General features: G+C 40.7%; 1 protein-coding gene across 1 annotated transcript in view; it reads left to right on the forward strand.

Annotated features, from left to right (window-relative positions):
* The first annotated feature begins 857 nt into the window (after positions 1-857).
* MAPK8 (mitogen-activated protein kinase 8) overlaps positions 858-25,419 on the forward strand; it is a 167,056-nt gene continuing 142,494 nt past the window's right edge. The window contains exons 1-2 of the mRNA XM_055793569.1: positions 858-988; positions 20,945-21,142. The gene's annotated coding sequence lies outside the window, so the exon portion shown is untranslated. The remainder of the gene's footprint in view (positions 989-20,944; positions 21,143-25,419) is intronic.

Here is a 25,419-nt window from a genome sequence, read left to right on the forward strand (position 1 = left end):
TTTACCCAGAAGAGGCTTTGGGGGAAACAAATTAGCCGTGTTCACCTCAGTAGTGATTAAATGTCAATAAAAGTTTTATTTATGTGAAATAGAAATTACTGACAGCTAGACCCACGTTTGAACCTCTCCAACCTCTGCTGGAGTCCGTGAGAGTTGGACTCAAGCTCCTTGTTCCTGCAGAGGCTGGGAGGTTGTGGAGACATTGTTTGTGGCAGACTGTGGGGACAGAACACAATTAGGAACTTGGAGGGCAGTGCAGGAGGAATGTGAGACCGAACGAGAGTCTTCTCGTCTCTGCAACTTTTACAAGATGTTCTAGTGTTTTACTAGTTTTACTTAAGCAGAATCAAATTCGTGGTGTAAAACCTTCAAATGCTTTGAAAAGAAAACTGCTCACAATGTCCCGTTTAGTTTGTTTTGATCACAGCTGAAACCTAGCAAGAGGTTGTTGCCTCTGAAGTTCAAAGTGATTCAGAACAGAACCTGAGAAATAATCCAAATATTGAAAACAAAATCCTTTTGTTTCTCTGGTGCTTACTAATGCTTGCCATGGAAAAGCCTGCAAGCCTTACTCTGACATTGCATGTCAGCAGCTAGCATCTTTATGACAGTCCAGTTCTTAACAAAAAATCTCTTACTACTCTTATCTCCTTTAGCAGTTATATAGACTTAGAGATATTTTTTTCTGTTGTGGTTTTGTTTTGGTGGGGTTTTTTTTAGTTTTTTTTCCACAGGAAATGAGCGGGGCGGTTGGATGAAACTGTTATTTTAAGGTCAAAAGAAGGAAGTTGACTTTGTAAAGCAATGAGTTGGTACCTAGATGAGCAGATTTTGTGTCACAGTCTACCAGATCCTTCTTAGTGACCTATAGCAAAGTACATGGTGTTCTGACTTATAGACATAGGCTACAGAGATTTACCTGCTTCTCTCTACTTCAGTTCTATCCCTTGGAGATTCCTTACCCCTTGGAGAGTCCTTACACCACTATGTAAGTAGCTTAGCTGATCCTGAAACATGCTGTATTATCGCAGGCTAGTGTGATATACTGAGGAATCCCAAAATCTCTGTTGGTTTCCTTGCTATACCAAGCTATAATTTGTAGTGGTTCAGGACACGAATTTCTGTCAGCTTAGCTGTCCATATGGTACATGTCTGAGAAACAAATTGGACAACTCTGGCTCTTATTTTTATCTGTCTGTATGTTTGTGAGTCAAGACCATCAGCAGGGATGCTTCCATCTTTCTAGGACTGATTCAAAGTCAATATTCTTCAGTCTATATTGAACTTAAGATTTTTTTTTATTCCATTCTTTCACAAAAATACTGATTTTCATGAATCCTACTGAAATCCAGGAGCACTGTTGCATCTGTTGGTGCAGAATGTGTTACACTTGTTTTACTTCCATCTCCCTGTATGACAGTCTGATCTGCTGGTAGCTGAGAAGCTGAGACTGAAGCCTTCACCCTGTTCCCTTATATCTCAGTAGATAATAGGGAGTAGCTATACTTGTGTTCTCCCAAGTACATAAATGTAACGTAAATTTTGTTCTTCTATTCTACAAGAAAATTGGGTGTTTCCTAATATTTTCTCATCTTACTGGAATGAAAAAGTGAAATCTAGAAAATGGCAAGTTGAATTAGAAAAAAATAGAATTTGATTTCTTGAAATGTTGTTTCAGTAGTTTAGAAACATTGCTTCACTTTGATCTTTTAAAATGCCTGCACTTTGTACATAGAATATAACTTTCAAAATAAAATTTCACATTGGTAAGAAAAATAAAATTAGAAAAAAGTTAGTTACACTTGCACATATTTTGAGATTTCCCCTCTCTCAGTGCTGTTGTTTTTCAGCCAAGTTGCTTCATGGAAGGAAATACGAACAACCTTTAGAATATCATACCTGGTTTATCCTCAGGACTGGGAGAAGAGGATGCCAAGGCAAACCACAGTATATTCTCCTCTTCCTTTGTATATTAGTGCCTTCTCTTCAACTATGGCCTTGGAAAATCAGACTGGAACCGATGTAAAGCATTCAGCAGAAGGCTGGGTGCTGTTAGAGGGTGTGGTAGCCTGCAGGGTTCAGAAAATAATCAGTTCATGTCCCGAAGCATGAAATTTTATTATCCTCTTTTTCTCAGACCACATCACTGTGGTTATGTCTAGCCTTTTAAAACCCCTGTCTCAGTTCTTAGCTCTGCGTCCTGCGCAGCAATGAGTGCTCCATCTGACTATGCATTGCATACAATAATCTGTCTTTAGATTTATGGCACAAGCCATTGAATTTCATTGACAGCCCAAGTCCACATTTCACGGAGCAGGGTGAAAGGATGGAAGGATGGCAGGTTAATTTTCTTCTCCTCTGTATCTTTGATTTATTTATTTATATTTTCTTTCGTGTAATGCTCCACTTTTCTAGACTAAGTAAGCAAAACCATGCTTTTTCAGTTTTCATCCCATATATGGACTGGATATACCAAACAGTGTCTTACAGGGAAAAGTGAGAAGGTGCGTGAGGCATGGGGTAACAGCTATCAATTTCTTCTGGCTGAGTATGTATCAGTTCACTGAGGTCAGTGGAGCTGTTTATATTTTGCAGAGGACCTACCCAGGACTTTGTAGGAGGCAACATGAGATGATGATAACCATGTTGCTTTGGAAAATATCCAAAAGAACTTCATGTAGGAGTAAGCCAGCGTCTGAGTGACATTAGCAAAGATGTGTCCACTTCCCAGCTGGAGAAGAACATGTGTTAGCCATAGCTTATAAAGAAGGAAATCCAGTTGCAAGTGAAACAGGTCAGTACTTGCAAAACAAAGCTAGGAGGATGGAGCATGAAAAAGGAAGCCATGACAGGAGTATGTTATATTCTACCACCTGAATGTCTGGCTGCCTTCAGTTACGTAAACCATTTGACAAGAATAGAAAGTACTTTTGAACACCAGTAGAACAACCACGACAAAGATTTCCAGTAGATGTTATTGAACTTTGTACTAAAAGCAGTGAATGGAAGTACTAGGAGATGGGGAGAAATGCAAAGCAGGGACACTGGATAAACAAGTCCCCCTTATGATCTGCCAGCATATACCTTACATGCTGGTCATTTTTCAGTACTGTTGTCACCTTTTGAAGGCATTTGTACAGCTCCATTCCCCTGCAGCATTGCCATCTCTCAATTTTTAATACTTTTGTTCTTTGACATGAAATTAGGTAATATGGTAATGCTATGTAATACTGTACAAATTGCGTTTGTACAGAGAACTGACACTGTGAGCTGCATCCCAAGCATGATGGAGCTAAGACTCAGGGTTACAATGCCTAACTTAGATGCCAGGTCATAAAATAGAATTACAGACCTGAATTAGGTGATCAGACTTCCTACATGATGCAAATTGAGGTACATGTCTAAAAATGTGGTTTCTGTTCTCCTGTCTGATACTCAGCAGAATCTGTTAAGCTGCACAATAATATGAAGGGAGGAGTAGGGTCAAAACTGTGCTTCCTAAAGAGAGTTAAACAGCTAAGTGTGAACTGGAGCAAGGCACCACTGGCATATTGGGCAGCCAGTATCTGTCTGTTTCCTTGCTGTGATATTTCACCACGCAGGTTGAAGAATGCCTAAGTGGTGAATCCTACAGTTGTGTCAGATCGTAAAACAGTACCGTAACAACATGCACTTTAATGAGAGAAAAGCTGCATCATGCTGTTTGAAAAGCTTGTCAAATTCTAGTTCATATTTTCCGTGTTTTTTCTTGATTTTCCTAGCAACTCTCATTTTTTTACATTTTTCATTTTTTTAAAAGTTCATTTAAAAATAAGTATGAAACTCTCAAATATACTTACCTGTATGTATTTTTTTAATTTTCATTTTTAAAGATAGAAAAGACTTCAAAAGCTTAGTACAATGTACATATATGGATACAAAGTATTTGGTAGACTAATGAAAGCATTTCAACTGGGCTGTAAGAACGTGATACGTGGATAGAGCTGGATAATTGGCAAACTAACATTTAGTCAGTACCACCTTTCTTTGTTACTGCATTACAAAATAAAAGATTAAGAAAAAGGTTAGGTTTGGGCTCCTCGAGGGATGCACATTTATATTCTTTAGCAGCGTTGGAAAGATTTGTGTTTGTTCTTACTGGAATGAGAGTTAAACATAAGTGGACTGTGTTGCCCTCAGAAGAGACAGACATTGTGTATCACTTCAGCACTGCAGGATAATAAATACCAAAAAATAATTCTCAAGTAGAAGCCAAAAGACTGGCAGAACATGTTGTTTGGTCCTCTCTGAAGAGCTAAAAACCTGAGCACTCTACTACTGCTTTAGCCTTTGGCTGGAGTGGAGGTGATTGTTAATTTCAAATGGTTTGTATGTATTAGGAAATAGGTCAGTCACAGAAATATTTCAGAATCCCTCCTAATTTACGCCCTGCTACTCTGATTCCATAGCCCACTTCCTATTCCTTCTTAATGAACTTTCTTTTCCTCCTCTTACCGGGTTTTAAATTTTCATACTCCACTAGCATGATAGGAAAAATCAAGTCCTTGATAATAATAAAAAAAAATCAAGGTTACCTTGCCATTGTTTAGATAGTTTTAATAAGTTAAAGGTGGGGGGAAGCCTTACTTACTGTGCTTCCGTCCTCCATCCAGTGCTATGATGCTATTAGCATTTCTGTGTTCCTGCTTAAAATGTCTTGACATTTTTTTCTTTATATGTTTCTGAGGTAAGTAATAATTCTCTCTTCAGAGGAAATAAATGAAATCTCCTTTATTGTTTCAATGTGGGGTCTGCAATCCTCATAGATTTTACAGGTTGTGCTTATTAGGAGGTATGGTCTGTCTCCATAAAAGCCCAGTGACTCTGCTTTGTTTTTCAACACATTTCTCTTGGCATAATGTCCCCTCAAGATGAGTTATGTGTCTTCTTGTGTTTACAAGCCAGAACTATTTCTGGTCTATCCACTTGGACAGCTTGCTCGTGGTCTGCTTTTTTCCTATGAGCAGATTTTAAAAAAAAACCCTTTTCAATACAAAAGAAGAGAAGGAATAATTTTTTTAACAGATCAGCCCTCCTTTTCTATGGAGACTAGTGAAATCCCTGTGGTTTTAAACCATTTTGCATGTTGATCTCAGTGTAAAGCTCAAGTTCATATACACAGAGGACCAGGGCAATCTAGTAAACACTGAGGAGATGCAAAACTATTTTTAAAATTTATCTGGACAGCCACAGCAGGTGGGTCCTGTAACTGTCCACTGCACCCCGCACCCCAACCCCACCCCACCCCTGCCCCCCGCAGTGTGTGAAAGGGATTGTGCATGCTTCTGAAGCAAATCAAAATTATGCCAGAACAAAAGGGTCCGGAAAGAGAAGTAAGTTCCAGCTGAAAGTTTAAGTTTTTTCTTATCAAATTAGAAATGAAGCAAAGACTCGAGGAGCTCTAAATCGGATTGTGTTCAGGGTGTGGGCTGTAATGGGGTAGCACTGGCAAACTGTTCTTCATCCTTTGCCCTCTTGGGCATGGGTCCATCATTATGAGAGACTAATTGTATTGCATGAAACAGTATTGCTTGGAAAAAAAAGTCTATCCCACAGTCCTGTTTCAGCAACAGAAGATTCTGGACATGGTGGTGTGTTAGGCAGAGTAAAAACAGGCTTCAGCAGTAGCATGTGTGTGTCTTATGACAAAGAACAAACTTGATTATGATGTTGTTCATCATCATCAGTAAACAATACATTTGTTTTTGAGAAGCTGCTTACCAGAACCAAAGTAGCACTCTGTAAATTTCAAGGAAATCATTGGCCACACCAGCTTGACTTTTTCTGAGCTTTATGGGATTGGGTTACAAGCATGGAAACTTTCATTCGTTGAGTATGCAATGGGAGAACTTTCTTATTGTTCCTGGAACACAGCAGAAAAGCATGCCAAGAACTGGAAGAACAACTTAGCAATAAAAAAGGTGAATACAACAAAGTTCCCAGCGTATGAGCTTTCAGGCAATGCAAATTAATTCCTCATCCCATCTGGTCTGCAAGTAATGGGTAAACCTCTAAATAACCAGAGTTTGGTTAAGAATTCAAAAACTGGAATCTCCCTGCAGTCACAACCATATGATTCTGTGCTTTATCTCCAAAACGCCTATCCTCACAAAACCCAAGCCGCAGAGCCCTCATTAGTATATTGTATTAGATTCGTTCCTGAAACTAGAAAGACAAAAATTACCACAAAAAAATCAGCAGCATCTGCTGCAGTTTCCAGGTTGTTTTTGAACATTTCCTCTAGCATTCTGAACAAGGTCATGATAATGTTTGCTCATAAGGTCTGGTTAGACTCCAGTGTGGAAGGCTGGCTTGGAGCAGGTATCACCTTTAGGCTTGATCCTGGAATTATATTGTAACACACTGCCAGAAACTGTTTGCTGTGGAAGGCAGAAGGGCTAAGCAATGAGATCCTGGCATAAACAAATGAAAAATCAGTATTACTGACCAGAATTATGTTTATGAGTTAGCAGGCTGGAAAAGCCTGACATTTCTCTGGCCATATCTAACTGGCATGTTTGCTGCAGATAACCCAAGCTGCCACTGACTTGGCCAGAAAACACAAGACTAATATTTTCCTTTGTATAAACTGTTCCTGAGCTTTATCCCCAAAGTATTGGAACATGCTTTTCATCAATATAAGTTGGCGTGACTTCTTGTTCCATCTGTTTAGGGGAGGGGGGCAGGATAGAGTCAATATTTTCATTTCTAAAAATAAACATCCCAGTTACACAGCCAAAAAGTTGGAAACCATCACTCAACAATAGCATGTAGAGTTTCCATTTGCTTTGGCTTCCTCCTCTAGATTCCAGTGTTGTGGAAGAATATTTGCTATACAAGCAGTACAGGTTTATGTGAATGAAAGCTTATCATGCCAAACCAGCCAGTCATCAGAGTATGGCATTCCTGATGAGAACAAGATCCATTAGTTTAACGAACAAAGTCGGGTAAGAGGGGCTGCTCTTCTTAGGGCACTGAAAATCAGAAGGTGGAGAATCCAAAGAGAAGCAGATCCACAGGGCAGCCCCTGTAGGTCATCACAGATGTCTGCTCATTGCTTGTACTTGCTTTTTTCATTGAAAGGCTGCTGCTTTGGCAAGTGTATGGAATGGGATGATTGGTGGCGCAATGACAGTTGCAGTTGTGGGTGCTATCATCTGGCACCTACTGAACAGTAATTAATAAGGTCTGCCCTGAACAATACCACTGGCTTGTCAAGCGCTGACATGTGAAACAAATTCTAAAGGGAAGAGACACTCAGTCTGGGGTCCCACCCATCCACTCCTCTTCCTCCTCCTCATCTCACCCTACTTAGAAGCATTTTTCTTTGTCCTTTCTTTTTTTTCTCCCACCGCCCCACCCCCCCCACCCCCCACCCCACCCCCGGCAAAGGTTATAGTGTAAAAAAATATAACTGCAAAACATTTTTTATCTTTGGACTATGTTTCCAACAATGTCATGGACTTCATTGGTGTGGTATAATTAGAGCTCCATTCTGAATTCACAAAGAACAGGGTTTATTTGTTTATGTTGATGCTTTGCAGCTATTAGAGTTGTGTATGTTGCTGAAAATCACTGGTTGCTTTGTTTTGTGCCCCTTTCTTTGCTCAGTAAACACCTTCTCTGTATTTTGTCACATAGTTTTCAAGTTTATTTTACTACAGTTCTTCAAGAGATACTATCAGCCAGAAATAACGGGAAATATTTATTCTCTTTAATCTGAGAGAATCATTGTACTGCTACTGAGTCAAAACATTCAGAGAGACACGCTATTTTCAAGTAGCGATCCAAGTGATCCATTAAATTGCTGTCAGTTTTAAAGGTAACTGCTGTGTGATGCTGCCAGATCTGCATGCAGTTTAATTAATGCTTATCACACAGTGGCATAAACCAGGTGGAACTCCCCTGACCTTGGTGTGGTTATCATTTTCACAGAGCCTAAATGGATATTTCTACAACTGAACTTGATATTAAAGTTCTGAGTTCTGCTACAGCATGTAAATTTAGATTAAATTAATCACTTAATAATATTTAATGTCCCAAATAGACAAAGAATTTCAAGGCTTTACAGATGTGAAACTCAGAATGTCTTAAAATGTGTAGTTATCTTGTGCAGTACTATCCCACTCTTCTATACAGATACCCCAAGCTAGCAACATTTGAGCAAGAGTGATAGTCTTCATAGCCAAAGTACAGTCCAATATCAGCCTATGTAAGCATATCACACTGCATCATGTAGAAGCACAGGCTTGCATGGTGGTAGCTGCATGTTATGGTGTAAACATCACAGGCTACTGCTAGACTGCCTGACAAAATGCAGGCAAAAAAGCAAGTTAAAGCACAGCAAGCTCCTTGACCTGGCTACATTACACACACCGCTAGGACCTAGGGTGCTTGTAGTTCAGTTCAGTGTGACATAGACACAATCCAGGTCAAACCTGGGCTGCCTACCTGCTCCATTATCCTTTAGCAAACAGTGATGATGTGTTTCTAGGCAGAATATAGTGAGTAACTTACCCAAGCATACTTGGGCCCATGCTGAGGATTAATGTGGTGCTAAAGTTGCTCCCTCATCATAGAGTAGACTTACTATATGGATATGCCCAAACGATTTGAAGAGGAAGTGACTTTAGGCTTTAATACAGGAAATTATCCATGTATTTATCTACAAAAGCAAAAGTGAGTGTGACTGGACTTAAATTTACCTTTATTATTAATCATGCTGCAATCATTGTTTTCCATTAATTTTATCAGATGTATTAGGTGTATATTTATCAGATGAGTCCCATGAAATTGTAGACAATGTGCATTATTATGTGGCTGCTTGGTAGGATTTGGAAACAGGTGCTATTGACCCCCTTCTGTGGAATACGAAACTGACTGGGAAGGAAGAGACTTCCCCCTTCTCCCCCCTCAAAATTTAGACAGGAATTAACTGTCTTGAATTTGGCTACTTTGAATGAAAGTGAGAAAGTGCAGAGTATGTTTTATATAGATGCACACATATACATACACATTTTCTTTTTTACCAGTAGTGACTCATGACAACTGGAAACTTGGCACCTTTCTTATCCCAGATCTGGCGTTGTGCCCACTCTGTATATAGAAGGAATGAAAAGCTTTTCAGTTTCTCCAATCCAATTCATTATGCAGCACTGCACAAGTTGCCACATGTGTGCTGTTAGGAAATCTCAGTGCAGATGGAAATAGACCTTGTCACAATATATAGGCATTCATCACTGGTGATGCTGAGCTTCCCCACTTGGAGAATGATTAGCTGTCTCGAAGTTCATTTACAGACTGATCAAAGCAGTGAAATGGGGCTGACTGGCTAATCCTGTTTATTCCCTCATGCCATTTGAAACAAATTGGAGGAAGACCAAAGGGTAATTTTTGAATACCACAGGTAAGTAAGGTAAAAATCTCCTACTCTGAGATTAGTAAATTCCCTTTTCAGTAGAATAAAAAGTGACTTTTTTACAATTACATTTTGGATTCACATGCTGTATGGATTCAGCATAGCAAAAAACCCCCAAACCTGTGGTTAAATAATATATGATCAGGCACCACTCAGAGCAGCCACTGACTATATATAACATGTGGGAAGTCCTTATAAGTTGATTATTTTTCATGATATGTAGAATAGTATAAATGGCTGGACTGTTTTTTCGTTTCTCTTTCTGATCTGGACAGTGCTAAGAGGACTTGCAACTTCCCTTGAGTTCACTAAGTTGCTAATGGAATACGGGTATGGTTGAAATCTCTGATTTGAACTTAGGAGGTTTAAGATTTATAGTAATTCACCTCTGAAGACTATATGCCTGGGAAAATAGGGAGTGGAGAAATTGAAACCTTCACAAGAAAGGGTTGCAGTGTCTAAGAGTACTTAAGAGTACTGACTGGCAATCTCTGATAGCAACAAGAAGGGTTCTGCTGAGCGAGGTCACCTGCTCGAATGTCAGTGAAATACTGTTGGTTTTTCTAGATTTCTTTTGGTTTTGTTTGTTCTTAGAATCAAAGAAAGTGGGAGATAATTTTACTATAAACTTAGTAAGTGTTTGAAACCAGGGTTTTGGTATTAGATATATCTCCAGTGCAAAATTCTGTAAAATCAGATCTCTTATGATGTTTCTTCTAGTAATTTTAGAAGTCAGGGACTGCACAGCACCCATTACAATGAAGTCCCAATCCTGATGGGAGACAGTCTGCACAGTGCAATCAAATAATTGTTCTGATAGCAGACAGAATAATACATACAGCAGAGATTCCAGAAACCTTTTCATACTGAGATGTCAGTGCCCATCCATATTTGATAGTGCCATGACACAGCAATACACTTAACTGCCAGCCTTTCACCCAAATGGGTCTAGACTCTAGTCTTTCCAGTTCTGTTCTGCTTGAAACACTGTCTGCTCAAATGGATTCTGTGGCTCATCTTGGCAGCTTGGAAAGGCTTGATTCAAAGGGTCCCTTTTTTGTTAATAGTGATTCTTTTTTCATGATTGTCTCTATGGCCTGTAGTTCCAGCTGGAGTCTGAAATGGAAGTACTGTGTTAATGCTCCACAGCACAGGCTGGGGTTTTCCAGCCCAACCAGATGCTGGAAGTCCTGGAAATCTTGCAAAAGAGCCTGCATATATCTGCCAGCTCAGTTGTTCCTTGGTTGTCTACAGCTGTGGAGGACTGGCTTTGATGGTCTGGATGCCCCCTACCAGGCCTGTGTTCACACGTTCAGATTAAGATGGTTTGGTTGTGATCTAGGGAGACAGCCAGACAGCTCTTTTAGATATTTTCCCAATTTTCACCCTACCCTCTCCACATAAGATTAGTATTGGCAGGTTGCAGTGTATCTTGAGAATGGTATGGCACAAAGCTGTAAAGGTCAGGGCTGGAAGCAGACTGTTGCTTGAAGGGGAAACAGTGGCTGTGTATTCTTCTCTTTTATACTAAAATCATATTAAACTTTACCAACTGTTTGTTTTTTTTCCAAGTTGCTTTTTCTTGTGCCAGGTCCTTCATGCTTGTCAATGTATTGAGGAGGCAGAACTCTTCATCTTTTCCATGCCTGTCCTTTTACACTTGTAAGGAGAAGGCTAATGATAACTCTGTGTTGAGAGTTCAAGGAACGTTAAGTGCTTTCTTCATCTCCACTGTTCTGAACAATTGTAGATCAGTACACTGGCTTGGTACACAAAATGCTACCTTTACTTCTTTATTCCAACTTTTTTTTGCTTCTTTGATCCAGTAGCATGTCAAGTATCAGGCTGCTGCCTCCTGTAAGGTGTAACTGAGTGTATCAGGGTGTAACTGCTGATTTGTCAGATGACACCAGGGATGAGTGACTATGGGCTAACAGCCATAGGCATTAGTAGTGCTAAATTCTGTTATACATGTTGGGTGTAAGAGGAGAGAAGAAAAAAAGAAAGCAAACGTATTACCAAAACCCAGGTCTAGGTGGGAACAGAGAAAAATTGTTTGTGCCAACCCTCTTCCCCTCTCCCCACTTTCCTCCCACCATTTTAGTACCAAATATAATCCAAACCTTTGGAGTGTCTCAGCTATTGGAATAAGATGTTGTTTCATGTCTGGTTTTCATCTGGGTCTGGAGGCAGAAATGCCATAATACCACAAGACAAGCTTCTTGCATGCTACTTCTGATCACGGACAGGAATCTGGCCTGTCCCCCAGAAGGGCCTAGATGTGTTACAGGATTAGCAGGCATCCCCCAGAGCTCTGGAAAGTAGTGCAGTGTCAGGCCTTTAGCTCCTTAGACTGTACTTTCTTGGTTATTGAGCACGCGCAAACTTTCTCAGGCAAATCTACAGCACGAGGGCTTTCCAGACACAGAACCAGGCCAGTTCACAGAAACTTCTGTGAGCAGATCATGAAAAGTATTGCTCAAAACCACAAAGGTGTGTAACGTCAGCTGTTTTCAACTGTCTTCCAATTCACAGCTCTCCCTGTATGTTGTTGTTAAAGTCACAGTCAAATATATTAAAATAAGAAAGAGGACCCTTGCATAAAAATAAAAATGGCATTTCTGAAAACATGTGTGAATCAGTGCAAGTTTCACAGAGTACCAAGATAAGAAGTAAGAATGTGTCATGATGTTGGTTAAGTTTGTTAGTTTAAGAGCATTCTTTGGGCTTCTGTATACAGCAGCAAAATCCCGCAGCCTGTCTATCTTCCCTTACCCCGACAAAGTGCCCTCATTAAGGGATTAAAGATGTTATTGCAATACTATTCATAATGTATACACTTTGCAGCCCCTCACATCTGTTTTCTGCACTATTTATCTAATCATCAAGACCCTTAGTCATATTTGCCTTGGAGATAACAGGGCAGGATACCAAAGGATTCCTGGGCTGAGAGGAAATGACAGAGGGTTGGTGTAATGGACTAATTAAAGACTTCAAGGTCAGACCAGAGAAATCCAGAATTCTGTGGTGTAGAGGGACTCACAGGATACACAGCACTACCCCATTTTTAATAGCACAGGCACGGTCAAAGCCACCTGGTTGTTACATCCCAAGGAACATGCCTCTGCCAGATCACCCTGCTTCTGATAAGTGGCTGATGTTCCCAGCCACACATTAAGAGAGACGACAGGCTTTACTTTGCATGTGAGGAATCATGAGGAAGCCAGGCAGCCTCTGAGACCAGAAAGCTTGCTCTCGGTAAGGCACCAACAAGCCACATGCGAGTCAGACTTTGCTCTCTTCTTGCTGACATGTCAGTTGTTTGACTATCTTGGGTCGAAGAGATCTGATGGCAGAGTAAAATACAGTATGAAGATGAGGTCTGTATTCTTTTCATTATGTACTTTCAGATATGCCTTCCCATATAACTTCTAATGCTAACATGTAGAGTAGAAGAATGTTCACATATGTGATTTGTGATAAAACTGGGCTCGGTAGCCTAGATCCCTGGGTGATACTTAAGTTTCATTTCAGAAATTCCCAGAGAAAGAGAAATATAGAAAATTTCACCATGGAGCAATAAACATACCCTATAAGACAACACTTCTAAATTATTTCACATATCTATTCACCTAGACATGTATATGTGCTGCATAAGATGGATTAAATTAATATAAATTATCAAGTAAAAACTAACTAATTTAAATATTGAAATTATGAAATGAGATTTCTCCCCTCCTGAATACTTTCCAGGTGTTAATTTGTTGAAGTCAGTAGATAGCAATGAAACTCTTTCTCTGAAAACACTGCAAGTTGTTCTATATGTCATGTAAATATCACTTGTGAAGCAAGATTTAAGTGAAACACAAGGAAAGATGTGCAAGGTGAGAGTTAAGCAATAAGGATCTGTGTAATAGCGCTGGCTGCTTTTGTGGCCAGTGTGAAAGCCAACTTTATCATAAAAAATAAAAGCTGAGCTGCTAGGCTTAATGATTTAGTCATACTCAGAAGGGATGTCTTTGGCAAACTGACTGTGAACTGACAGTGGGATACTTAAAACAAGTGCAAGGACATTTCAGCTGTCTAAATATCGCCCAATGTTTTGTAGAGATCTTTATGGAAGAGGGTTTTAAAGAGACATTTGAAGAATTTTAAGATCACATGCTCTGCTGCTTCATCTGGCTAATGTCACTAGCAAATCAATTCTAAACAAATGACTGTTTAAGTGTGTATTTAAAGAGTTGAGAAGAGTTGCCAAAAAGACATCCAAAGTTTAGAACAAGATGGATCTTCAGCCTGCAAGAGCAGTTTATCCAGCCTGCAGGCTACTGCAACTTCTCTTTTTCTGGGCATCTCTCAGTTGTAGAGATACTGCTGAGGTGTACTAAATGATATTGTGCTGGCAGTGAAGTGCTTTTTTCTATTACAGACCAAAAGAATATCTTACAGAAGGGCATGTGATGTGTCCCCTTGAAAGTCATGTTCCACAGCAGGGTAAGTCCTGCTATAAGACTGGGGATGCATTTTGCATGACCAGAATTCTCACATGCTCTGCAGTGTTACTGACTGTGCTCATTTGGAGGATACCGGCCTCTGCTCAGTTGCAGTTACCTAACAGACCTTGCCTCCATAACTGGCTATGAAGGTTGTCTGCTTGGAAAGTTCCCATCTCTGCTTTAGAGCGCTCAGAACATAAATCCAGGGCTCTTGCAAGCTTCTGTCACTATATTAACAGCTCAGTTTGGTGGTGGATTTGGAGAGAACTGGTAACATGATCATAGACTGCTCTGACTTGGAAATATAGTAGAAACAACTGGAACTGGCTACACCCTAAAACTTCAATGGAAAATCCCTTTTGAGTTTGCTCTAAAGTTCTGCCTTCTTTCAACTTCTCCCCACACTGTATCTCCTTTATTTATAGTGGTCTGAATCAAACGTCCCCTTTTGAACTCTACTGAACTGCTGAAGTTTGATAGTACAGATGAAAACAGCTATTCAGACTCATTCCTGTTTTCTCATCTGGGTGCTAAGAAGTGTTTGTCTGCCACAGTTTTCCCTCAGAAAGTGAACTGGCGTAGCAGCATGCTGAAAATAACCTTAAGGCCAGGGTATGGAATGAGCTTGTTTTATCCAGAGCTGGCTGTTGTCCCAAACTAGAACCTCTGAATGTCATGGAGGGGGGACAAGAGACCCAAGGCTGGAGCCAGAGATGGGCTAGCAAATAGTCCCGCTGCAGTAGGTATTGCAGCTATTTGCTTCTAAATATCCTGTATGCTTCCTGACATCCATGCACAGAACCTCTGGAGGTGGTTTACTTATGATATCATTGTGGAAGAACATGTTACACTGGTTCTAGTTTGATTTTGCATGTCACAAAAGTTAAGTGCACTGGGATTTGTACAGTTTTCAGTGTGTCAAATGGCAGGGCTAGTGGTGCAAAAGACCTGAATTCTGCACCTGTTTTTCTCCTGGCTTCCCAGGTGACTATGAGAAAGTCAGTTTATGAATTTTCCCTTTCCCCACCACTGAAGTTTGATGTCCATTGTAAAACACTTTAAAATCTGTGGATGAGAAGTATAAGATACTGGTTCACAGTGGTGAGAATATGGAGTATTATATTATTCAAAAAGAAAGTGACTTTTGTGTAGTCTTCTGTATCTGGACTGAAGTTTAGGACCTGATCAGAGATGTGATTAGCCAGGTTTTTACAACCTGGCTAAGTCTCTGTCCATCACACCCTAACAGACCCAAGACATCATTAAAGGGCAGGAGGCAGCTTCCTTACATTCTGTTACTATCTAGGATCTGAGGAAAGACAGTGGCTGGTGTGAATGGCCATGATGAGCATCACACCCCACTGCCTGTTCACAGTCACATGTTAATCAGGGTACAGTAATTTGTGAGAACATTAATAAATACAAATCACTCTCTAAGGGACTGCTATACATTATTTTACCTCTCAACAATAACAGACCTTATTATCTTACAGGGAGAAGCTCCTGTCAGGGCAATCATGGATGGCCACTTTTAATGAAGACAAATGATCTCCTTCAAAGGAGCAGCGAGCCTTGATTTGACTTAATGGCTTGCTAGTACGAAGCATGGATTTAATCAGAGCTCCAGCTTCTGTCACGCATGGGCCTTGAAGTCAGGTAATTGGAGGCAGGTGCTAAGTACAATTTAAATGAAATGTCTAGTTAATAAGGACAGTTTGAAACAAGCAATTTATACCCCACCCCCCCATCCCAAGTCCTAGCCCTCTCAGGGACATGAAGGCAGCCAGCTGTGCTCAGGAACCAAATGACTTAATTTCTCAGCATTGCCTTTCTCACTCCCAACACTGTGCTGCTACTTTTAGCTTGCCAGATGTCCCAGTTGGAGTGATCCTCTTTCAGGTAAGATGGGCAACTGAGGGACTGTCAGAGCTCAGTATGCTTTCTTTCGTGCTGGAAAAAGCAGCTGAGCCAAAATCTAGACGATGTAGTCTGTAAGATTATGGGTTTTAAACATCTCAGAGTCCAGGGAGGGACTGAGAAGGAACAGAGTAGCAGTGTTTTCCTAAAATGTGTGTCATTGTTCAGCCCTAAACTGTGGATCAAACCACTGCGTCGAAATTGAAGTATGTATGACCTACAATGCCTCTCACGATCCAAACTGAGGAGCCTTCTGAAGAACACTGTGGCCCCTTTCCTACCTGCTAACCTGTTATGTTTCCTTCCAAGGACATCATCACAGTTCATATTTGTATCTTTTTCCTTTTTGGTGGTGATGGGGCAGGGAGGAGGGCACCTACCCAACATTCCTCTGAACTCGTAGGTGCCAGCAAGAAACTTCCTACAACCCGTGACCTATATGCAGTTCCATTTGGAATCATGTAGGAATTGTCAGCATCACTAAGTTTTGTGCTTTAAAAGAGAGTCTTAATAACATTTGTGGGGTTTTTTTCCATGAAAATCCATCTCATGGAGTTGTGTGCTTGTGAGGTAAAAAATGCTTGTGGCTGGGGAATAAAATCTGAACATGTTAACTAGAACAACTGCAACAGCAATGCAACACCTCACTGGAAAAATATACTTCTTTTTAATTTAATCTTGCAGTTTTGAAGAAAGACCTCTCATTTTCAGCCATTTGATGCCAGAAACACTGAACCTTATAGGGAATCTTGGGAGTTATAGGCAGTTCAGTGAATTATCACTAATACATTTGTCATACTCTAGATTTTCTGACATGAATCACCAGGAAACAAAACTGTGTTTTAAACCCTAATTATCAGTTACTTAAAAGCAGGGTCTAACAGACAAATGCATAATAAGAGTAGTACTATAGGTACTACAAGATCTCCCTCGTCTTTCTTGGGTCTTCCTGCCAGCCCTTAAAACTAACAGTTAGAAGGTAGTGCATTCATAACAAAGCCACGATTTTACTTCTGAGGGAGAAACTAATTAGCCACTGGGTGTGGAAGTATTTTCCATTAGTAATTTTTTAAACATGGACTGGAATGCAACTATGCCTGTAGGGACTGCATGACTGGGAGAAAACACAAACCTTCACTATAGGGAGATTTCTATGATCAACTTCTGAGACTCATTTCTTAGCAAAGGAAGTACACACAGGCAAGCAAGGACCATTGATGCAGTTAAATAGCCAGATACCAATATGAGCTTTCTCAGGACGACATGTGCTGTTCTGCTTTGCAGAAGGGGCAGGCAAAGTTAAGAGGTGCCTCTCTACAGCAGGACCAAAGTTACTAAACCTGAGCCATGGTAGGTGCACCTATTTCTGGGAGCATGACATGGCAGTGATACTGGAAATTGATTTTTCTCCATTAATATTTTATTATAGCAGGACCGTTCAAGATAAGTTGACCTCTAAGGAAACTTTTTCAAAGAAGAATTAAAGTAATTCCTGGCTCAGATTGGTTATTAAACTGCTTGGAAACAAAAATTATTCCTATGGCCTCTGCAGTTTTGTCTAGATTTCAGGAAACCAAAGAGGTTTTGGCTTTTCAGATACATTTTGAAAGTCATTGTTGTTTTTTTTTTTCATTTCCCTTGATCTGTTTGTGGGGTTTTTTTATTGAGAAAAAAATGACGAGCTATAATTAACAATAGAACAATATTGAGAAGGCAACGGATCAAGAAAAGCATCAGAAGTAAAATACAGGCCTTTTAGATTAGAAGTTAGTGTGCAGCTGATCAGAGTCCTGCTACCCTCTGCTTTATGGCTTGAATTCCTTCCAATAGCCCTGAAGGTAGAAAATTTCCCACTAGTTACAAAACAATTAACAGGCAAAATGTTCAGATGGCCTTTCAAATTTACAGTAACATTGTGGTCATGGATGTGATTGCAACTCAGGTAGCTGCAAAAGAGCTGCCAGCTATTAGAATTACTAAGTCTAGCTAAGCTGGGTACCGTAAGCAGTGGACAGCTAGCATGGGCTGCACCACAAGCTGAACAAGGCAGGCTGGTGTGTGAGCAAATGCATTGCACCAGTTGTGAACAAGTCTGTAGTGGAGGAGAGAAGCAGCAATCTGTAAGTGGCAGAGGTCTGTGCTTCCAATCCCATAGTCTCTTCTTATTCATGTATGTATAAGTAGGGTTTGTCATGGGCATGCCTGACAATGCTGATGGGAGGGAGAAAAGAAGGGTAATTTGATTCTGTACCAACAGAGGAGGGGTTACTATGTTCACCTTACATGTTGATTGGTTCGGTGTACCTGTCAAAGTAAGATGGTTATGGCAGGAAGAGAGACAAATTCTGTCAGAAAATGAAGCATTAGAAATGCTATGATACTGTATTTAGTCATTGGCTCAGCTGAGGAAAAAGAGGTGTTCCCAGAAGAAAAGAAGGAGTTTGTGATAACTGTATAGATAATTTTTGTTGATGTAGAGAAAAACAGTGGAGAAAAAGCCCAGACTGGAGTTGTAGTTCCTCTCTCCTCAGGAAGCAGAATTTGAACCATATAATCATGGAGCCATGAATGGTTTGTGTGTGTTCTGTCTGCAGTCATGAACTATTTTAAAAAGATAAACATAACCATTAGAGACAAGTCACACTTAACAATGAGGATATTCCAGTTCTAGGCTGAAGGTTATTTTGGTAGGCCAGCAGGAAAATGTAACAGTGATAGCTGCGGTGGGCAGGCGACAAGACTAGGGTTCCCTGCTGAGTCACAGAAGTAACGCATAAGACTAACTGCTAGAGATGAATCACTCTGTGACTGTTGTCAGCTTGTCAGGGCACCAAAGAGTAAGGCCAAACTGTGTTTATTCTTCTGCATGCCCTTGGCTGCTGTGTACACTGTAGGGAGCAATGTGCACTCTATTACCAGCTACCCAGGACAAACAGGCTTTGCTATTCTTATGGGCAAGGATCTCTTCATTACAATGTCATTTGTGAGAGCTGGTGCAATAGAAACCAACTGCCATGCTTCCCTAGGAGCAAGGTTGCAGAAATAAGGCGCTAGGCCAGAGGTTCATTTATACTGATCAGGATTCACTTTCCCAGCTCTTGGAATTGCTAACTGTGAGGCTAAGTCATTTTGTCTCAGTGCATACTTCAGTGTCTGTAAAAAGCCCAGAATAATGCTACCAGCCTCTCAGAAGTTAAATGATTTGAAGCCCTCGGTGAAAGGTGCTATACAAGTCCAAGCCACCATAGTCAAGCCAGCCCCAACAATACCTCACGGAATGTGTGCCTTTCATGTTTGTTCTGGGGCCATGGGGAACAGTGCCCTTTCAGGACAATAGATGTCTGTGATTCATGGTGAATTTCCTTCTCTCATTAAAATTCATTCATTTCCAGTTCAGCCTCTTCATTCTCAAACATACATCTTGGATATTTGTCACCTTCTATTCATTTTACTTAGTCTGTGCATCTAATCTCTTTGAGACTAAACATTTCCTCTGATGGCAGGGCCTTAAGTGTGCGATTCTGCCAATTGGGATGCATTGAAGAGAGCCTGTTGGCAAGCTGGCTTTCTTGGGGAACACACATATTTGAGTAGGGAGACCTCATGCATTTATGCTGTGCAAGACACCACAATGCTTAGCACTCAGTAAAACTCAGAAGGGAACCACTGCCTTGAAAAGCAAGATGCTTACGGAGGAGTGTTTTTCAAGATGAGTACTGGAAGCTGGCTTCAGTGCCCGGTTTAGCTCATGACTCCCTGTGCAGTTTCAGGCAGGCCACTTCATTGCAGAGTCTGTAGACTGTAAAGCAGTAGCATAAACTTCCTTTTTGTGCATGTTATTGTACCTCCTGCCTGCTCTGCCTGGTGTTTCAGGTAGAGGAGAGCAGAACTGTGATGGTAGTGTTGCCTTGGTGCTAAGTGAAGGGAGATTGACTCCTTTCAGACTAAACTATCCAACAGCAGTGAAATCATAGCAGCTGTGGCTCAGTAGCGATTCAGCAGTGTTTCATCCACTGACACAAGGAAAGGGTCTGTCCTCAGCTCCTTACGCTTGCTGCTTCACCCTGTTCTCTTTAAAAGGGGAAGACATAGTATATGACTGGCACTCAAGCTGGAGGCTTCTGCTGCCCTGACTCAGATCCTTGAGAGCTTGGTGACATCTGGTGGGAACTAGAAGGATCACAAGCCTTTTGTGATCTTCACTCAAGTAATTTATAAAACAAAATTAAAAAATGTTCACCCAAATACCATCCACAAAGATTTCTGTTGATTTTGCACTCAGAATCACAAGATTACAAAACCAAAACGTGATGTTATAATAATGCATACTGAACACTGTATAGTTTAGAGATCAAAGGGCTTGAAAAACTGATGGGACATAGCAGAGCTGCAATACAAGGAATTTGGCATTGGATTTTTGCAGGCATGTAAATGCCATCTTTTTATAGCATAAAAAGCAAATGGTGCAGGTCACATTTGCTCATCATGCAGTGCCAGGCCCTTGTGATATAACCAGTCTCCACTGTATTTAAACTTTGCACAAAGCACATATTCAAAGCCTTAGCCTGGAAAGTACCATTGTGGGTATGTTCAGCAGTTAGGCATGTGTACCCAGAGTTTGGATTAGGCATGGGTCTGAAAACAGGCACAAAACTTCAGTGAACGGTATTAAAGTTAATGTTATATTCAGGCTAATTCTGGTAAGGAAGGAGGAAATGAGCTGCTTGAAGTTCAAATGAATTAACCCATTTGATATGCATGAAGATCATCTGAATGAGTTTTTCCAATTTTTTCTTGATCCTTTTAGTCCTATAAACATAAGCAGCATTGCCTTTGCTCTCATTTTTTGCAAGTGCACTTTTTGGATCTATCTGTGTGTAGTACTTCTGCAACTTCACAAAGTGGAGCAAGTTATAACTAAGAAATTTTTCTCCCTTTTAGATATGGGAACAGTATGTCTCCTGAAAAATAGAGGATTCCCTACATTTGACAAGGTTTTGTGAGGCCTTTGGTGAAGGGGGAAGAATCTGAAATGTTACCAATCAATCTCCTTTTCTCTTTCAACCCTTTTTAGGATTTGTAATGGGAAAGAATGGAGGAGGAAAGAACAGAAGGAGGAAGTTAGTAAAATGATGGTCAAAGTTTTCAGGAGCGATTGTGAAAGCTACACCACAGATCCAGCTGCTACTGAGAATCCAGAATGTGGATACACAGTACTTCCTGAAATTCACCCGCCCTTGAAGAATGCAGGACTGAGACCTTAAAGTCACTGGTAAGTTTAAACAATCACAACCTGTCGCTGCGGCCTATTTATCTGTTGATCCTTCAGTAAGAAAGAGTTATGTTAGAGGACAAAGCAGGGTGGATTTTCTATCAAGTCCAAAGTGGATATCCTCTTCGCTACTTAGCAGAAAGATTTTCACTCTAAAGATTCAGATTGCTTGCCTTGAGCATCTCAGACCTCTGCCTCCCTTTCCATGCCATCCAGTCTCTGCAGTGATGACATGACATGCAGCATTACTGCTGGTAACCTTACTAGCAGAGCCAATTGTCCAAAGACCTTCATATGGGAGACTGCTTGCCATTGTGTGATCTTTGGCCCTATTGTTTATGACAGCACTAGATGACCTAATTCACTCCAGTGGGTCTGTCACACGTATCTTCAGTGATTTTCCCCTCTGACAGGCCATTGTCACCATCCCTCTTGCTAGTACTCTGCCAGCCCCAGCCTCATGTTCATGCAAACACAAAACTTGTGTTGGTTAAGGAGTGGACAAGTGAATGGGACCAAATGGGCTTTGATAGAGGACCAGCCTCATCTATCAGTGTGGTGCAGATACTACAAAAGTTAATTGATAACCTAGGCTGTGGTAAGAAACTTTATTGTCTGTTCTGAGTCCTGTGTATGGATTGCTTTTTGTAGACTTCCCAGGGAGCTGTTCTGTGTAATGATTTTGAGGCAACTTGGACTGAAGATACAGAGGCCAGCATCTTTGATAAAATTTTCTCTTCCCTGCCCAAGGCTGTGATAACTTTAGCTGGCTACAGGCCATTGACCACCTGGAGGTAGCTGCGCTTTGTATTCCTCAAGGACTTTACAATAAACTGAGAGTCAGGGTGCAAACCTGTTGCCCTGTTAACTGAATAAATAAGAAGGGAGAACTGTTGACAAAGGGAAAAGAAGAAAAGTGTAATGGATGTTTTTAACATATTTACTTGTCGGTGGTGCTCCCAGCTTATTCTGTGTCCTTCTCAGAAACACAAGGAGATGATTGAGTTTCACCAGATGCTTTGATAGAGCTCAAACAGTATTATGTAAGTCCCCAGGAGGACTCCTTGGATAGTTGAACCTGGCCTTTTGAGCCACTGACAAAGTCTAGAAGAACATAATCCAGCAGACACCCACACTAGGAATCTAAGCTAGGGATCTAAGTGAATGTTGATGAGAAGGGGAGTAGGTGGAGAACTCTTGATGAGATTGAAAATCTCAGCAGGAGCTGTCATGGAGTGCTCTAGAAAGAGCTGCCATTGCCTAGAGCAATGTTGCTTTGAAGGAGCTGAGCATTTGTATTGAGAAGAAAGGTGTGGTCATCCCATTGCTGCTGGCATCCCAGGCTTTGTCCGGATTCTAATTATGGGAACAGTTTTAGATCTTTTCATCTAAAATTGCTGTCAGCCAAAGGGAGTGGTGCTCAGTCTGTGCTTAGTGGCTCAAGTTAGTTGATACTAATAGATTTTCTAGCTGTGAAATAACCACTTTGTTCCCACTCGCTGCTCAAATTATACATTAGCAGGATCCTACTCTTTCCAGGGGACAGGCACATGCAACAGAAATAACTCAGTCATGCGAAATGTTTCACTTAATGATGCAGCACAAATTTCCTAATAATGAGACAGATGCTTGCTACATATACCCTAACTCACACACGGTGATTGAGGGGAATATGTAGTGACTGTAAAGTGCAAGCATGAAGAACATTTTATACTTTGAGTACTTTCTTGACACTTGACAAGCATTACCTGTGACTCATGCATCTCCTCTAAGATGGTAAAACAGTAGACAAGGAAAATGAGGCATGATACTGTTAAAGAATTTGTCTTCCAATGAATTATAGATATGATGAAGAGAGGAACCCAGGAGTTCTGGAGGAGTATGTAGAGTGATATTCCAAGCCAAATAAAATAACTTTTTATTTCTTTATCTACTGAAAGTCTAAATTCCCCACGAGTCATTCAGTTATTTCAGCTTAGGTTTCCAAAATATTGAAAAGCATTGTCTGTGTTCCGGTTGAACACGCAACTACAAGTTTTGCCTGGTTTCAGTGGATAAAATAGATGTGATGTAGAGGCAGGATAGTTCCGTGAGAGACCAAGGTTCAGTTCATGCCTCTGGAACAACAGCAGACTTCTGATCACCACAACAGTGTTACATGATGCTAAAATTGCAGTAAAGTCTGGAGTCAGCTGAGTGAAGTTTGGGATTTATTTGCAAAGACTCAACAGTTTTGGATCTGTTGTTTCACCCAGCATTTCCAAAGGTGTGTGAGCTAAGTTTCTATCTGCTACATGTGTGCTTTTGTGTGTGTTACTGGTTGTGGCAAGACTGCAGGCCAGGCATATTCTCCTCTGATGCTGTAGCCCAGGTTCCTTTTATGTATACAATAACAACAGTTTCCTTGCATTCATGGTGGGGATTTGCTTTGGGAATATTAGTGTTGCTATAGCTACATTTCCCTAATGCTAGTTATATCCCATAGTGTCCTTGTCACTCATCCAAGGATGCTGGCATTAGGTGAGCTCACAGCACGTCATTTCTGCCTTGGGGGTTATTGGTAGGTGTATTGAGTGGGCCAAGACGTACTGCAGCTAGTGCTTTGCCTGGGCTAAATCTACTTCAGCCATGAAGGAAATGGTCAGGGAAATAGTTAGGAGCTTTTTTACAGTAGTGTGATGGGAAAGGAAAGCCTACAATCACTAGCATCCCTTTCCAAGAGGGTTTAACAGGAAGGAGGAGAAGGAATTGTCATCTTTCAAGAGAACAAATGCAGGGAGGGGAGGGAGCACAGTCAACTTCAGTTAATTGCTAGGTTGTGTAATGAGCTGGCGTGCTGGACAGCTACTGTATAGTCCCCATTGTGTCTGTTGCCTGGTTGGGGTGTACTGCTCTAGGGGATTTTAGCTGTTTTTTGTTTTTAGTTTTGAATGGTTTAATGAGCAAGCTAAACAGCTGTAAAATTCAGAGCAGAAGCTCAAAAAGTTCACTGTTCCTCACGTGTACATGTGTATGTGGTGCTGTGGAGAAGTGGCAATGAATTCTGAACAGCCACCTATTTCTTGTGGGAGGGAGCTATGTAGAAAATTCAGTTGCACAAAGAAAGACACTGGTGAGTTAAGACTAGCTAAAAAGTAGAGCTTGTCACTGACAGATCTTGCAGATTGACATCCAAGATATGCTCTCCATCTTCTCTTAAACTCCCATATTGGCTTCATAGACCTTGATCAGTGCATAAGTGGTATTAAAACAGCAACTCTGTCATGCTAGTAGGCACCAAAAGACTCTCTCTTAACTTCAGTAGACATGCAACTGTTGGATGGAATCTCGTGCTCTCTCTGAATCAGTATTGGCGTGTTAAGGCCACTGAGATGATTAAGAAATTGCAATGTCTGTTGTATAAGAAGATGAGAGAGCTGTTCTTGTTTAGTATGGAGAAGAGAATACTCAGGGGGGCATTTTATCAATATGTGCAAATTCCTAGATGGGAGGAAGTTAAGAAGGCAGAAACAGACTCTGCTTAGTAGTATCCAGTGACAGGCCAAGATGCAATGGGCACAAATTGAAATACAGGAAATTCCATTTAAACATCAGAAAAAAACTTTTTTACTCTAAGGAATATCAATTTTAGAATAGGTTGCCTAGATAAGTCCCTGAGTCTTCATCCTTGGATATATTCAAAACCCAACTGAACACAGTTCTGAGCTCTAGATGACACTGCTTTGAGTTGGGGAGTTTAGACTAGATTCTCTCCAGAGGTTCCTTCCAATCTCAACTAGTCTGTGGTTTTATGGTTGTGTGATTCAGGTAATTGTTCCATGCTATTGGGCCTGGAGAAGCACGGATTAAGTATGAGTTTCTGTTATCCCTGGTGTACGTTAAGTAATTGACCAAGACAAGAAAAATGATACCTGTATGGCAATACAGAATACTCTTCTGGTTTCACAAGCTTATTTCTACAGAGCTACATCAGTGCAAGATTATGTGCAAATCACACTTTACTGTGACACATGTCTTTATAAGAGCTGTGCTCTTCCATCACACACATTGCTGGACATTCAGAAGATCAAATAGTGAACTGCCACTCTCAGTCTGCTTATACTACAAGGGTGAGGTCTCTTTTCAGTGTAGAGATCTCAGCTGCCATCTATTTTTATAGTATACGATAATACTCAGTCAGCTTTCCAAGTAGTAGGCAGGCAATCTACATGTTGAGTCCAGCTTTGTGATTTAACAACCATGAGAAATAAGATTGTTCTTCACTGGTAACTGTTTTG

This window comes from Falco peregrinus, chromosome 1 (assembly GCF_023634155.1).
Source record: "Falco peregrinus isolate bFalPer1 chromosome 1, bFalPer1.pri, whole genome shotgun sequence".
Classification (NCBI taxonomy): Eukaryota; Metazoa; Chordata; class Aves; order Falconiformes; family Falconidae; genus Falco; species Falco peregrinus.